Below are 12,544 nucleotides of genomic sequence, written 5' to 3'. Positions count from 1 at the left end.
GGACAATTAAGTGGTGAAAGGCTGATGAGTTTGTATAGATGAATAGCATAGCAATAAAACGTATCTAGTAAGAGAATCTAGGCCACACCAATTCTTTTCTTTTTTTGCAACAGATTTTTTAAAGTTGTGGTAAAATATATATGTACAATTTGCCATTTTAACTATTTTTCAGTGTACAGTTCTGTGACATTAAGTAACACTCACAATGTGGTGTAATCATCACCACAAACTATTTCCAGAACTTTTTCATCTTCCTCAACTGAAACTCTGTATCTTTTAAACACTAATTCCCCATTCCCTTCCCTCAGCTTCTAGGAATCACCCTACTACTTTCTATCTCTATAATCTGACTAGGTAACTCATGTAAGTAGAATCATACATAAACATGTCCTTTTGTGACTAGCTTATTTCACTTAGCATATCTTCAAGGTTAATTCATGTTATACTATGTGTCAGAATTTCCTTCTTTTTAAAGGCTGTATAAATTCCATTATATGTATATATTGCATTTTGTTTATCCATTCATCCATCCATGGACATCTGGGTTGCTTTCACCTTCTGACTTACAAAGATTGCTATCAACAAGGATGTTAGGATGTACAAATATCTCTTTTGAGTCCCTGCTTTCAATTCTTTGGGGTACATAGCCAGAGGTGGAACTACTAGGTCATATGGTAATCCTATGTTTATTTTTTTGAGGAAATACTATACATTTCCCACAGTGGTTACACCATCTTACATTCCCATCAGCAATGTATAAGAATTCTAACTTCTCCACATCTTTGAAGGAAGTTGGGTATGAAGTTGTATCTCATTGTGGTTTTGATTTGCATTTCCCTAACTGCTAATGATGTTGAGGATCACTTCATGTGCTTACAGGTCATTTTATAATTTCTTTGGAGAATGTCTATTCATATCCTTGCTTATTTTTTATTCAGATTATTTTGTTGTTGTTGTTGTTCAGTTGTAGGAGTTCTTTATATATTCTAGATATCAACTCCTTATCAGATATACAATTTGCAAATACTTTATTTTTTTAATGTGTATTTTTTTTTTTTTTTTTTTTTTTTGAGAGAGCGAGCAAGCAAGTGCTAGTGGGGGAGGCGCAGAGAGCGAGGGAGACACAGAATCTGAAGCAGGCTCCAGGCTCTGTGCTGTCAGCACAGAGCCTGATGCAGGGCCTGAACCCATGAACTGTGGGATCTTGACCAGAGCCAAAGTTGGATGCTTAACTGACTGAGCCATCCAAGCACGCCTGTTCTCTCACCTTCCTTGGGATGCCTTTTCACTCTGTTGATAGTATCCTTTGATACACAAAAGTTTCCATTTTGATGAAGTTCAAGTTACCTAATTTCCTTTTGTTGCCTGATCTTTTGGGGTCATATCCAAGAAATCACTTCCAAATTCAATGTTATGAAGCTTTCCCCTTATGATTTCTTCTAAGAGTTTTATAGTATTAGCTCTTGCATTTAGGTCCTGGTTTGAGATCATTTTTGTATATGGTAAAAGGTAAATCCAATCCATGAGCATGGAATTTTCCACCATATGTTGATGTCCTATTTTTCCCAGTAATGTTTTGTAAAAGTCCGTCACCTACTTGGTTAAGTTTATTCCAAAGTATATTATTTACTTTGATGATATTGCAAATGAAGCTTTCTTAATTTTTTCACACTGTTTAATGTCAATGTATAGAAATGTTATTAATTTTTGTGTGATTTTGTATCCTACAATTTTGCTGAATTCATTAGTTCTAACAGTTTTGGTGAAATCTTTAGAGTTTTCTATATATAAGATTAAGTTGTCTGCAAACAAACAATTTTACTTCTTCCTTTGCAATTTGGATATTGTTTTTCTTGTCTAATAGCTCTGGGTAGTACTGGAAACAGTACTATGTTGAACAAAAGTGGCAAAAGTGGATATCCTTGTCTTATTCCTGATCTTAGAAGCCTTCAGTCTTTTACTATGGATTATTATGTTAGTTGTGGGATTTTCATAAATGGCCTTTATTATGTTGAAATACTTCCTTCTATTCTTGGTTTATTGAGTGTTTTTATCATAAAAGGATGTTGAATTTTGTCAACTGCTTCTTCTGCATCAATTGAAATGATCATGTGGTAACCCCCCTTCATTCTGTTAAAGTGATGTACTACGCTGATTTTGTATGCTGCACCTTTCTTGCATTGCAAGAATAAATCTCACTTGGTCAAGGTGTAAAATCATTTTAATATGCTGTTGAAGTTGGTTTCCTAGTATTTTGTTGAGGATTTTTATATCAATGTTCTTAAGAAAATTTGTCTGCAGTCTTCTTGCAGTGTCTGTGTATATAGCTTTGGTATGAGGGTAATGCTGGCCTCATAGAGTGCATTAGGAAATGTTCCATCCTGTTCAATTTTTGGAAGAATATGAGAAGGACTGGTGTTAATTCCTCTTTGAATGTTTGGCGGAATTCACTATGAAGCCACTGGGTACTAGGCATTCTTGGCAGCTTTTTAATTACTATTAATCACTACTATTTTCTTCTTTCTGCTAGCTTTTGATTTAGTTTGTGCTTTCTTGTCTAGTTTCCTATGGTGTAAAGTTAGGTTATTGATTTGAGATCTCTCTTCTAAGATAAGTATTTACAGTTAAAAACCTTCCTCTTGGCAGAGCTTTCACTGCGTCCCATAAATTTTGGTATGTTGTTTTCATTTTCATTGGTCTCAAGATATTTTCTAATTTCCCTTGTGATTTCTTCTTTGACCCACTAGCTGTTTTAGACTGTGCTATTTAATTTCTACATATTTTTAGTTTCCCAGTTTTCCTTCTGTCGTTGACTTCTAGTTTCATTCTATTGTGATTAGAAAAGATGCTTTGTATGATTCCAATCTTTTAGTATTTATTGAGTCTTTTTTAATGGCCCAACATATGGGCTATCCTGGATACTGTTCCATATGAACTTGAGAAAAAATACGAATTCTACTGTTGTTGAGTAGGGTATTCTGTATATGTTCCAACTGGCCTACAATGCTGTTCAAGACCTCATTTTCCTTATTAATCTTCTAACCTGGTTGTTCTACCCATTACTGAAAGTGTTGAAAATAGAGTACTAAAGTCTCTGATGGCTGCTGTAGAGCTGTAATTTCTTCTTTTAATACTGTCAATGTTTGTATCATATGTTTTAGAGCTCTGATGATTAGTGCATAATTACTGTATCTTCTAGACAAACTAATAACTTTGCCATTATGAAATGCCCCTCTTTATCTTCTATAAAAATCTCTGATGTAAAGTCTGTTTTGTCTGATGTCAATACAGACACCCTTGTTCTATTTTGGTAACTACTTGCATAGAATCTTCTCTCATCCTTTCATTTTCAACTTATTATGTATGTGCTTAAATCTAAAGTGAGTCTTGTAGATAACACACAGTGTTATCTGTGTAGGATAACACAGTGGGATTCCATTTCTTAATCCATTCTGCTAACCCATTTTTAAAAAAAATTCATTTATTATTTAATTTACATCCAAGTTAGTTAGCATATGGTGAAACAATATTAGGAGTAGATTCCTTAATGCCCCTTACCCATTTAGACCATCCCCCCTCCCACATCCCCTCCAGCAACCCTGTTTGTTCTCTATATTTAAGAATCTTTTATGTTTTGTCCCCCACCCTGTTTTTCTATTATTTTTGCTTCCCTACCCTTATGTTCATCTGTTTTGTATCTTAAATTCCTCATATGATAAGGTCATATATTTGTCTTTCTCTGACTAATTTCACTTAGCATAATACCCTCCAGTTCCAACCAAGTAGTTGCAAATGGCAAGATTTCATTCTTTTTGACTGCTGCATAATACTCCATTGTGTGTGTGTGTGTGTGTGTGTGTGTGTGTGTGTGTGTACACATATACCGCATCTTCTTTATCCATTCATCCGTCAATGGACATTTGGGCTCTTTCCATACTTTGGTTATTGTTGATAGCACTGCTATAAACATTGGGGTGCATGTGCCCCTTTGAAACAGCATACCTGTGTCTCTTGGATAAATACTTAGTAGTACAATTGCTGGGTCGTAGGGTAGTTCCATTTTTAATTTGTTGAGGAACCTCCATACTGTTTTCCAGAGGGGCTACACCAGTTTGCATTCCCACCAGCAGTGCAAAAGAGATCTTCTTTCTCTGCATCCTTGCCAATATCTGTTGCTGCCTGAGTTGTCAATGTCAGCCATTCTGACAGGTGTGAGGTGGTACCTCCTTATAGTTTTGATTTGTATTTCCCTGATGATGAGTGATGTTGAGCATCTCTTCATGAGTCTGCTTGCCATCTGGATGTCTTCTTTGGAGAAGTGTCTATTCATGTCTTTTTCCCATTTCTTCACTGGATTATTTGTTTTTTTGGAGGGTGCTGAGTTTGATAAGTTCTTTATAGATTTTGGATACTAACCCTTTATCTATGTCATTTGCAAATATCTTGTCCCATTCTGTTGGTTGCCTTTTAGTTTTGCTGATTGTTTCCTTTGCGGTGCAGAAGCTTTTTACCCTGATGAGGCCTCAATAGTTCATTTTTGCTTTTGTTTCCCTTGCCTCCAGAGAGGTGTTGAGTAAGAAGCTGCTGCAGCTGAGGTCAAAGAGGTTTTTAACTGCTTTCTCCTTGAGGAGTTTGATGGCTTCCTGTCTTACATTTAAGTCCTTCTTCCATTTTGAGGGTTTTTTTTTTGGTGTATGGTGCAAGAAAGTGGTCCAGGTTCATTCTTCTGCATGTTGCTGTCTGGTTTTCCCAGCACCACTTGCTGAAGAGACTGTCTTTATTCCACTGGATACTCTTTCCTGCTTTGTCAAAGATTAGTTGGCCAGGGGCACCTGGGTGGCTTGGTCGGTTAAGCATCCGACTTCGGCTCAGGTCATGATCTCACGGTCCGTGAGTTCGAGCCCCGCGTCGGGCTCTGTGTTGACAGCTCAGAGCCTGGAGCCTGTTTCAGATTCTGTGTCTCCCTCTCTCTCTGCCCCTCCCCTGTTCATGCTCTGTCTCTGTCTCAAAAATAAATAAATGTTAAAAAAAAATTAAAAAAAAAAAAGATTAGTTGGCCATACCTTTATGGGTCCATTTATGTTCTCTACTCTGTTCCACTGATCTGAGTGTCTGTTCTTGTGCCAGTACCATACTGTCTTGATGATTACAGCTTTGTAGTATGTCTTGAAGTCCAGGAGTGTGATGCCTCCAGCTTCAGTTTTCTTTTTCACGATGGCTTTAGCTATTCGGGGTCTTTTCTGGTTCCATACAAATTATAGGATTGTTTGTTCTAGTTCTGTGAAGAATGCTGGTGTTATTTTGATAGGGGTTGCATTGAATATGCAGATTGCTTTGGGTAGTATCAACATTTTAACAATGTTTGTTCTTCCAATCCAGGAGCATGGAATATTTTTCCATTTTTGTGCATCTTCTTCAATTTCTTTCATAAGCTTTCTATAGTTTTCAGTGTAGAGATTTTTCACCTCTTTCGTTATGTTTATTCCTAGGTATTTTATGGTTTTTAGAAATCGATGTTTTTTGATTAGGGTGTTTTATTCATTTACACTTAAAGTAATTACCAATAGGGAAGTACTTAGTTTTGCCATTTTGTTATTTGTTTTCTGTATATGTTACAGCTTTTTGTTCTTCATTTCCTCCATTATTCTGTGTTTAGCTGGTTTTTTGTAGTGACACATTTTGATGTCTTCTCCTTTCCATTTGTGTATATTCTGTAGATCTTCTTTGTGGTTACCACTGAGACTACATACAACATCCTGAAGTTATGACAGTATCTTAAGTTGATACCAAACTAACTTCAACTGCATACAACAAACCCTCCAACTTTATAGCTCTATCTCCCTACTTTGTTACTGATATCACAAATTACATCTTTATATATTGTTCACCCATTAATAAAGATTTAAAGTAATTTTTATACATTTGTCTTTTAAATCCTGCAGAAAATAAAAAGGGGAGTTACAATCTAAAATTACAATAATGCTAGTTTTTATATTTGTCTGTACATTTCCTTTTACAGAAAACCCATTTTCATATGGCTTCAAGTTACTATGCAGCATCCTTTCCTTTCAACTTGAAGGCATTTCAATTCTTCAGCATTTCTTCTAGGTCAGGTCTAGTGGTCAGGTCTTCTAGGTCAGGTAGTTTTACCAGATACACAGAATTCTTGTTAACAGGTTTTCTTCTTACAGCACTTTATTTTTTTTTTTTAATTTTTTTAACGTTTATTTATTATTGAGAGACAGAGAGAGACAGAGCATGAGCAGGTGAAAGGCAGAGACAGGAGGAGACACAGAATCCAAAGCAGGCTCCAGGCTCTAAGCCGTCAGCACAGAGCCCGATGCAGGGCTTGAACTCACAAACCGCGAGATCATGACCTGAGCTGAAGTCAGATGCTTAACTGACTGAGCCACCCAGGCGCCCCTTACAGCACTTTAAATATGTCATCCCATTGCCTTCTAGCCTGTAAGACTTCTGCTGAGAAATCCACTGACAGTCTTATTTGGACTCCCTTGTATATAATGAGTTAGTTCCTTTTCTCTTGCTGCTTTCTAGATTGTTTTTGTTGACAGTTGGTTATAATGGAGTTTGACATGGGGAACTCTGAATTTATCCTACATAGAATTTGTTGAGCTTCTTGGATATGTATATCTATGTTGTTCCCCAAATTTGGGAAGTCATCATTTAATATTTCTTTAAATAACCTATTTTTTTTCTATTTTTAAAAAATAATTTGTCTCTCTTCACCTTCTTCTATAATGTGTATATTGCCCCACTTGATAATGTCCCCTAAGTCTCTTAGGCTCTGCTCACTTTTGTTACTTTTTTCTTTTTGCTCTTCAGACTCCATTATTTCAAATGGCCTGTCTTGGAGTTCACTGATTTTTTTTTTTAAACATTTATTTATTTTTTAGAGACAGAGTGAGACAGAGCACGAGTGGGCGAGGGGCAGAGAGACGGGGAGAGAGAGAATCCCAAGCAGTTTCCAAACTGTCAGCAAAGAGCCTGATGCAGGGCCTGAGCTCACAAACCATGAGATCATGACCTGAGCTGAAGTCAGACATTTAACAACTGAGTCACACAGGCATCCCTCCTTTGTTTATTTTGTATGCTCTCTGAGCATATTTATGACAGTGTTTTAAAGTCCTTGTCTAGTAAGTCTGATGCATGTTTATCAGCAACTGTTTCTGGAAATTTATTTTATTCTTTGAAAGGGCCACATTTCCCTGTTTCTTCATAGGCCTTGTAATTTATTGAAAACTGGGGCATGTGAATAAACTCTTCCAGTCTCTAAAGCCTGGTGTGGAAGACCTTCACTAATTAGCAGGCCCCTAATGAGAAAGAATGAAATCTGGCCATTTGTAGCAATGTGGATGGAACTGGAGAGTATTATGCTAAGCGAAATAAATCAGGCAGAGAAAGACAGATACCATATGTTTTCATTCATATGTGGATCCTGTGAAACTTAACAGAAGACTGTGGTGGGGGGGAATAAGTTACAGAGAGGGAAGGAGGCAAACCATAAGAGACTCTTAAATACTGAGAACAAACTGAGGGCTGATGGGGGTTGGGGGAGAGGGGACAGTGGGTGATGGGCATTGAGGAGGGCACCTGTTGAGCACTGGGTGTTGTATGGAAACCAATTTGACAGTAAATTATATTTAGTAATAATAATAAAAAAGAAGTCAGAGGAAAAGAAAAGAAAACAAACAAAAACTAATTAGCAGGCCCCTTAGCCTTGAGATTGGCTCAGGGTAAAGCCTTATGGTCTTCCTCGGTATTTGCCGAGTGTGTATCCTGTTTGGGCCAGTGGGTGTAGGTTTCTGTTTGTTTCTGATTTTCCCTGGCTAGCTGGAAGTATCTTAGCTTCTCAAAAGGTCTTACCCCAGCTTCTTAGGATCTTAGATGTTCTATTATAGTCTTCTTCCTTCAATCTCTTGCACTCAGCTGTCCATTGCAGTCCCCCTGCAGTTTCCACAGGCTAAATTGCCCACCACTGCCTTCCATGACTTCTAGCCTGAGACCCAAACTTATGCTACCATTCCCAACTCTGAGCTCCAAGTCAGATGAGACAGAACACACTCCCTTGGACAGTCCACAGACAAGTCATGATGTTTCAAACAAGTTTCACTCTTCTCCTTCCTTCCTGAGGGAGGGAACCAGGAATTGGGCTATTTCCTCCCAAATGCACCATACCACACTGGGCAGGTAGTGGGTCAAGGGCAAGTAGAAATGCCATGAAATTTCCTGCAGTTTTGAATATGGCTTTTCCTTGACTAGGCGTTTGCTTGGTTGCTGATGATCACTGATTTCCAGAACTCCTATAAAATTATTTCAATCAATCTGTAGTTGTTTATTTGATGTTTTCATGGAAGAACAAGGCCTAGAACTTCCTAGTTTGCCATCTTGCTGATGTCACTCAGTAGACCAATTCTTCAAGCACAGTGTTAGGAAGGGCAGCTAGGCTCACTGACAGCACATCCCTTGGGGCCCTTCTGACATCAGAATGCCAGGCAACTTCTGCAAGGCTGTCCTCTTGCTTCTCTCTCTCACCCGATTCTTTTCCCCATTTGTAGCTCCTTCTCCTATTGCTCCAAATATCTCTGTGAAGATGATTCCCAAATTTGTGTTTTCAACTGATGCTTTACTTCAAAGATGCACACTTCAATTGCCTGCTGACCATCTTCGCCTAATCTTCTAACACTTGAACTCAAAATATCCAGATCAAATCAAGTAATAATTTCCTTTACCAAAATCAGCATTCAGAACCTTTGCTCTTATCTTCATACTATTAAGTTTGAGAACTTGTACATATCATCTTATTACTAAAGATTCTAAATGAGGAATATTTAGCTGGTTTTACTTCAAAGTTCAATTTCATTTCTGGGAGTAGTTAGATGAGAACAAATTAGTGATTTACACTTGGTATGTTTGAGTCTGTAATTCAAAAAACAATAAATATTCCATAAAATAAAATCCCAAGAAATGTCAAGAGGAAGTATACAGGTCTTCCCACAAAACTATTTTAGAAAATTGTTAACTTAAAAAAGCATAACAAATGAGATCGAAGCATAAAACTTAATGTCAGAACTATTTCGTTATACTATAGAGAAATGTAATGGCTAAAAACAACTGAATTTCAAAAAGACTGGTATCTCACTTAATTATTTTTTTTTTCAAGTTTATTTATTTATTTATTTATTTTTTGAGCAGAGAGAGACAGAGTGTGAGCAGGGGAGGGGTAGAGAGACAGAGAGGGAGACACAGAATCTGAAGCAGGCTCCAGGCTCTGGGCTGTCAGCACAGAGCCCGATGTGGGGCTCAAACTCATGAACTTGAAAGATCATGACCTGAGTCAAAGTTGGACACTTAACCGACTGAGTAACCTAGGCACACCTCACTTTAAAATGGGAATTATTATGTTGTCTCTGGAGGATACAAATACCTCTGCAGTCCCCTCATATGAAGCTGTCTAATGTCCTATCAAACCACAGGGGTTGGGCAATGAAATAGGAAGTGGGAGAACAAGAAGATAAACACTATCTCGCCTCATCATTGCCACTTTTGAGCCATATTCCTTTAAACTTAAGCAAAAGGCCACCCACAAGGCATGCAATTAATACCAGTCTCTCCTCAAAACTGTTTATCTTAAAACATACTAGTCATTCTCTCACATTCAAGAATTTCAGCTCTTTCTCTCACACAGTCTTTCTAAATGCTCCTAATCTTGTCACCACTTTAAGGAGAAGTGCTCTAATCTGAGTTTCTTAAAATTTCTCAATCCCACTCCGGCTACCCACTTTCATGACTCATTATGAAAACAGAAAATCCTAAACATCAATTCAAACTCATTGCGAACAGTCAATCCTTTCACTTCTCACATTCTTTTACTCCTTCTGGATCTGTTCTTTCACTTCATGGAAACTTCAGACATAAACCCTCTTTTTTTGTTTTAGTCTATTAGACTGCTAGATTAACTTCTTCTTGATGTTAGTTTGTATCTCAAAGCACACAATTTCAATTGCTTTTGCACCCACTTTCTGGCCACCACTATCCACATTCTTCTACTCTTAACTCTGCAATCTCCTAATCCTGGATTTGGCCATCTGCTCATTCCACTTCTATACGAAGAAAGCTGCTGAAAAAAATGACCAACAAACATGGATTGATACCACCAAAAATTCATGGTAAATGCTGGATGCAACATATTTCTTCTCCCATTTTTTAACTGAAGCTATTTCAGTTCTTTACTACCACTCTCAGAATATCCTAAAATCACTTCACTCAGATGACCTCACCATGTATTTCACAGAAAAAAACAGACTCTTACATTATAACCCTATTTTTCTTTTATTGAATAAATTTGACATGTAACACTGTGTAAGTTTGAGGTGTACAGTGTGTTACTTTGATACATTTACATATTGTAATATGACTGCCCCTGTAGCAGTATTTATCACATTATATAATTATAGTATGATATTATTTTCTATATTCATTATACTGTGCATTAGATCTCTTTGGCTTATTCACTAATCATTACCTCATTACAAGTTTAAACCCTTAAACACCATCAATATTATGCCCACCTCCTAATCCCTGGTAACCACCATTTTACTGTTTTCAATAGGTTTGACTTTTTTAGATTCCACATATAAGTGATACATGATAACCCTGCTAACTTCCTGCCACCACCAACTCCTATCTGCAAACTTATCTTCGTGTGAACCTGTTTTGTTTTTTTTTTTTCTCATCCCTTCCAGTTCTGAGGAATAGGTGTTTCTCCTCTTGTTTCATAGTCAATTCTTTAGTTTTAAATCTCCAATGACCAACTGGTTGGTCTTATTTCCACCCTCTCACCCTCTTACCCTTCAAATACTCCTTTGCTCTATACACTCTAACTTGGAAATGCTATTTTATTCAACGCTATAATAAAATTTGTTATTCTTTAATCTATAACTATAATCTCTTCTTCACAATTCTACCTAAGCTTCTAAATCCATATTTGTAACCATCCATTATACAATTTCACCTGCGTGTCCCACAGGTAACTAAACTCGATAGCTAAAACCTAATTACACATCTTATTTCCCCATCTGTAAATCTGCATCTTCTCTACTGTTCCTTTCAGTCATCAGTACCACCATCAATCCAGTCTTCTATCCAGATACTTAGTTATCATCTAGAATCTATGTTATCACACTCAGAAGTGGCCTGCATTCAGGTGCCACCTACTTTCCATTCTGTTTTCTAAATAAACATTAGACTGCTTCCCTAATTCATCCCTAATGCTTAAGTCTGCATGTTGACTGCTTAAAATGATTCATTTTTTTCTTTTTTACATTGAAGTATAATATATGTACAGTTGACCCCTGAACAGCACAGGTCCACTTATATGTCAATTTTTACCCCCAATAAATACAGTACAGTACTATATATAAATGTATTTTCTCTTATAATTTTCTTAATAACATTTTTTCTCTAGCTCACTTTATTGAAAGAATACAGTATATAATACATATAACATACAAAATATGTGTTAATCGATTGTTTTATGTTATTGGTAAGGTTTCCAGTCAACAGTAGACTAACAGTAGTTATGTTTTTGGAGAATCAAAAGTTACATGCAGATTTCTGACAGCGCGGGGGGGGGGTGGCGGGGATGGTAGTCAGCACCCCTAACCCCCTGCGTTATTCAAGGTCAACTGTATATATATAAAACATATGCATATTAATGGATACTTATATATTATCATACCATTTATATATGTATACCTTTACATACACATAATACATGAAACATATATGTATGTATATATATTAAAGTTGATAAAGTGCCTTGATGATTACCACTTATTTTTATATTCCTAGCTCTTAGAACACTGTTTATCATCAATATGTTTGTTGAGCTGAATTCTACATTGTCCTCTATCCTATATCCTAATGTCAGGAAGCCTTTTCTGAAGCATGTATATTAATCCTTCAGTACATTTTGATTAAGAATGTAGTATGAACTACTTAGTCCTATTCCTCATGATAGGCCCCTAATCTACCTTCACAGCTTCTTTTCCTGTACTGCTCTATTGTTCTTGTTGGAGCCATAGAATCACCTTATTGTATGTGGAACGTACCATATATTCCCTTCCTTTTGTGTTTTTATTACATACACTGCTCCCCCTGCTTGCAGGACTCTTCTTCCTTAATTTACCCAACTCCTAATCTCAGCCTAAGTGAGGGGTGTGAGAGTTGGCTTATCACCTGATCCTCCCAGACTGATTGAGGTGCCTCTTCTCTGTGCTCCTATGTTATCCTCCACAGACTTCCACTTTAGCACTTAGCATCCTATGATAAGAACTATTACTCTTCCTTTTTAGCTTCTAATTGGAAAGTTCCTTAAAGGTATAAACTATGTTTTGTTTCAGCATTCTCAGAACCTCATCAAGGGCCTAGTATACGGCAGGCATACAATAATATTTTAAAATAGATCAGGATATTTTGAGTTTAGTACATAAGAATATATAGTATACATGTTTTCTTTATTCTT

At 36.8% G+C, this 12,544-nt stretch overlaps 1 protein-coding gene across 9 annotated transcripts in view; it reads right to left on the bottom strand.

The window, feature by feature from the left end:
* Positions 1-12,544, bottom strand: part of TANK (TRAF family member associated NFKB activator) — a 100,176-nt gene that overhangs the window by 43,426 nt on the left and 44,206 nt on the right. The gene's annotated exons all lie outside the window — the stretch shown is intronic.

This window comes from Panthera leo, chromosome C1, assembly GCF_018350215.1.
Source record: "Panthera leo isolate Ple1 chromosome C1, P.leo_Ple1_pat1.1, whole genome shotgun sequence".
Lineage (NCBI taxonomy): Eukaryota > Metazoa > Chordata > Mammalia > Carnivora > Felidae > Panthera > Panthera leo.
Note: the sequence above shows the minus strand (reverse complement) of the source record. Positions and strands in the feature narration are given on the sequence as shown.